Raw genomic sequence first — 4,991 nt, 5'->3', positions numbered from 1 at the left:
CGCGGTATGGTGTAATGTGCATACAGCCTACATCAGTTGGGCCTTTTGCCCACAAGTAATCTGGTACATTTTTCAATCTGACATCAAATTCACGCAGAACATAATGACCCTTGAAATCCCGCAGAAAGAGTCTAACTCCCTCCGGGGAACAGCATATTATAGCTCCTAGAGCCTTCAATGTTTTAATTCCTAACAGATTTTCTGGACATGATTTCGTGAGTAACAGGTCTGTAACACGTGATAATGGACCCACAGCCAGGGGAACTGGTTCTGATACCTCATTTACAATAGGCTGTCCTGAAAAACCCAGGGAAACATTCTGTGAGCCTGAGAGGGGTGCCCCTGGAACTTCATCATGGCTGATTGTAGTGCGACTTGCCCCTGTGTCAATTAAAAACTTTCTGTCTTTTCCCAATACTTGACTGTGTACATAAGGACCTTCTTGATCTACAGGAATCTCAATAAGAGGCAAGCCACCTTCCCTCTCTAGGCTGTTTCATGTATATCGGGAATATTCGGGGTAAGCGGACTGGGCATACTGGTACATCTGCTGTGAAACTTGCTGAGTTGCGGCAATGGGCTGTGGCTGTGGTACTGCTACGGTCTGTGCTGGAGTCGAGGAAACATGCATAGGCTGTGTACCCTGTGTATTCTGTGAAGACTGATGTTGGTTATGGTCTTGTCTAGGCGGATGCGGTCTTTCTTTAGTTTTACCTGTCGCTATGTTATGTTTCAGAACTGGGCATTCATGTACGTAGTGACCTGGCTGCTTGCAATAATTGCATGTCCCTTTAACGGGAGCTGCAGTGTGACTTGTCTGGGTCGCACCCTTTCTGTGACCATCGGATGGGACCGTCTGAGCTACTAACATTTTCATCTTTGTGTCTTTCATGCGTTTTTGTTCCTGATCTTGTTCTTCTCTGATTCTGTTCTGATGATATTGTAACATTTGTAACATCTGTGATGGCGTATTTGCTTGCCATGTACTCTCGACCTTGTACACTCGATTTTTGACTAACGGTAAGGAATTCTCGACTAACTTTGATACAAAAAGATGCGGGTACGACTCGCTACTTGGCTGGAGGCCAATATTGATAATGAAACATTTCTCGAATCTTGAATAGAAGTCACTAGTATCTTCATCATGTTTCTGTTTACAGGACGATATAGCATCCCAATCCTCCTTTCTAGTTGTCAATAATCTGGGCAGGACCTGTACTATCAAACCTGGTAATGCTTTAGTTTTGTCCCCAAGGCCTAACCCTGGGACCCGTTTCTTTTCTTCTTCCTCTATTTCTGCCCAGACAATCTTTGTGTCTCCCACCTCCCATTCCTTTTCCTTTAATTTCTCGAATATACCCGTAGGCAATAATACTTTCAACATTTTCATGATATCATCATACGTGTAATCCCCCATTAATAACATGTCTTTAAGCTCTCTATGAAAACCTGCAGGGTCTTTATCATGGCATGGTACTAGTTTCTTCATTTCTAACAGTTCTAATTTAGTCAGAGGCGTGTGTACATACACGCGTTTCAAGGTTTTATCCTCACCCATAACAGGGTGCACTTCTCGTAAGGGGTTCTGACTTTCAATACCACCCCCGCATTGCATGTGGTACATTTTCCTTTCTGGAGGTGGGGCGGGAACATATTCAGAGCTTACAAAGGTATCATATCTGTGTCGCTGTTCTAGAATTATTTGAATTAATTTAGTGCTTAGACCTCTCCATCTATCCATCAGTAGTGCTTCTAGTGTCTCGTGTAGGGGACCTGGATCAGAATAATGTTTTCTGTATTTGATGAGAAGGTGCTGAATCATGTATACTCCTGCTAATTTCTGTTCGTCGGGGGAGAGGTTCAGAAATGTCTGTGCTACTGTGTCATCATTGTATATGTCTGCATTTTCGGCCCATGATACAGCTGATCGGGCTAGTTCTTGTTCATCCATAGAATTGAGTACATGGTACCCAACTCGATCTCGAAGCCTTTTATCAGTTTCCTGGAACTGATGCTCAGCAGAATTCGGATTTGTTAAGGCAGAGAAGAAAACTCTCTTGCTCTCTGGACGGATACCCTTCCTAAGGTAAGTTCCCTTACCTACATATGCTATTGTTCCTACATTTCTTTCGGGTTCTTCCTGTTCTTCTTCCTCCTCGGAGGGAGCCTCTTCTTTCTCTTTCTGATGTACGGCTATCACTGCTTTCCTAATTTTCTTGTACATAGAGTCTATGCAATTCTGTCTGTCATGTTTTCCATCAGCTATATTTTGACCCCACTTGTTCAATGCATCTAATTCACTCTGATCTGTTCCGGGCCTGTCTCGTTCTCTTATTAGACAATTTATGAAAAATCGTAGTATCAGCGCTTGCATGCCAACTTTCTGTTTCTCCATGGCATCCTTAATACTGTCAGGGTCCTTTCCTGTCTGAACAAACTCATATATTCTGTCTAGACGCTCCTTCATTCCTGCATAGCATAACAAGCTATCAGTAGCAGATCTTAACCGTAATGATGCCAATATCATTAAATCGTCCTTTCCGGGTACTGGATCATATCTGCAAACTGACATGTTTTCTTTTAATGCGTCAAGGCGGGATGAATTAGAGGAATGGGGGGATCTGTACGTAAGAGGACTCTGCATACCTCTGAGATTGAATCTGTGAGTTGGTGGCGGGGTCTGAGGACCCGCGGTCGCACCTCCTGAAGCGGACGCTTGTGCATTACCTCCCTGTGGAGTCTGTATCTGAACTTGAACTTGTCGTTTAGGTGAATCAGGCAAACGTGGTTTTGGTAGGTCAGTTTTGAGTACAGGAAGCGGCGGGGCTGGCGGAACGGGGGAGGTCTGTTGCGGTACCGGCGGAACGTGACCTGGGGGTGGAGTGCCACCCCCGTCCCTGTCAGTAGGCAGGGCACGAACAGGCAGATTGGTGTAAGCTGGTGCTACATCTTCTAAGTATGAATTTAGGAATATGTCTTTAGTAGTCTTGTGCATTACTTTAGTTGGAACTAATGGTGACGGCAAATTTTTCGGTATTTCTGAAATGGCGTCAGGTGTACCTTCGGCCAAAAGATACATGTTGTTCACTTGGCTATTTCGGATGCGATCTATTTGTTCTGATTTTACTCGAATTCCTTCAATAACTAATTCGTTTTCTTGGGCCTTTTCTGATTCTTTAAGTCTGTCTTCTCTACGAAGTGCTCTTTCAGCACGTTTATGTGATTCCTTACGCCAAAATTCTATGGCGTCTTTCTGAGATTGTCTGGCTTTCTTTTTCCGTAATGCCTCTTCTACCTTTATGATGCACTCGGCATCCCATGTTCCGTTAACTGGCCATCGGTATCTTTCCTCTAGGTGCTTTGTATAATCGGTCCATAACTCTAGATACAATATGGCGTCTATGCCATGTTTGTTATACATGAAATTACCTGGAGTGTCCCTAGGGGGGATCGGAATTTCTTCCTCTAACATCCCTTTCCTAGTTCCTATCTGCTTTAACTTGTTGAAGAACGGCATTGTGCCTACTTGATACTGAAATGCTCGATCCTTGATACTTAATTCTGAATGTAACTTATTTATACAGGAAAACACAATAATGCACAAGGAAACAATCACATTCATACCACGACATTGATCACAAAAACATTTAAAACATAGATGACTACCCCACTATACTAGATGTACTGCTCAACAGTACAGATACACTGTTGTAACAGTGCAAAAATTCAGAAATTCGGAATACTAGATATACTGCTAAACAGTACAGATACACTGCCTAAAAACAGTGCAGACCGGACTTGCGTACCCAAACCCGTCTAGATACGACCCAGCAATGGTACTCACCGGGAAGCACGGAAACAGAAGGCCTCGGAAAACTCGACTGAACTCGACTCGATACTTCGGAAAACTTCGGAAAACTTCGGAAAACTTCGGGAATTTTCGGAAAACTTCGGAAAACTGGTGGGCCTCTTGACACCTCGGACCTTGCTTCTTTCGGCTAGGCTCTGGTCGGGATCCTCCGCACTCCTCACCGCCTCGTCTGGGCACTGATCGCAGTCTTCGTCACCTCCGTGGGTCAGAGGGAGATGCAGGAAATCCTGCCGGTACGCGTATGTTCCGGCTAACTGACGGCAGGGGACAGAGGTTGCAACGCACCAACCGGCGCGTGAGGTGGGGGAGGGGTCCCTGTTCGGGCGCCAAAATGACGTAAATAATTAATTTACTCTCTTAATTTCTATGCAGGTAAGTACTTAATCAATAATAACTCAGATCGGGTGAAAAAAGACAGAGTCCGTGGTGTTAGAGTTCTAAGGGTTTTATTCCTTAAAAAGGAATGGTCATGGCCAGGATATCATGTTCTGATCACCACACAGGGTGTCAGAAGGGATAGATGAGCGCGCTAACATTTTATTAACAGTACATAGCTTATATACTTATTGTACACCATTGAAAACAGTATAGAAGGCGTAACAGCTGAGAGAAGACAAGATAACAATATACACGTGGTACATGTGCGTAATCAAGAGGCGTGAACTAGAGGTGTGTTCTGGAAACGTCACTGATAGGTGTCACAAAGGGGTGGCACTAACAGAAAATGTGGCAATGTCAGCAGAAATCGGAAGCTTGGATGCGCGCGCAGCTGCATGACGTGTAATTGGAGGGGTGCAGGGGACTTGACATTTACACTGACGGAAAGAGACAAAAGTCTGGCATGTCAGATCAACTTGGGCTTCTATCATATCTGATATCTGATGTTTAGGAACTAAGCTATCTGGGCGGAAAGGTCTCTAGAGCAGAAGCTATTCTATACTTGCTGTGAGTGCGTGTATAAGCGCCTGGGTGTCTGTATGAGAAGCGTGGGGGCATGGGGCCTTCCATGGAAGCATGGCAACGAAGCTATGAATTACTTGCACAGAGACAGGTCGGCCCTTTAGCCCTGTAGCTGAGGAAGGATGTTTACTGAAGCTAGCAGGCAGGAATGTATTTTCGG

The sequence above is a fragment of the Lissotriton vulgaris genome, unplaced genomic scaffold, assembly GCF_964263255.1.
Source record: "Lissotriton vulgaris unplaced genomic scaffold, aLisVul1.2 SCAFFOLD_465, whole genome shotgun sequence".
Taxonomy (NCBI): domain Eukaryota; kingdom Metazoa; phylum Chordata; class Amphibia; order Caudata; family Salamandridae; genus Lissotriton; species Lissotriton vulgaris.
The sequence above is the reverse complement of the archived record's forward strand: the minus strand, read 5'-3'. Positions refer to the sequence as shown.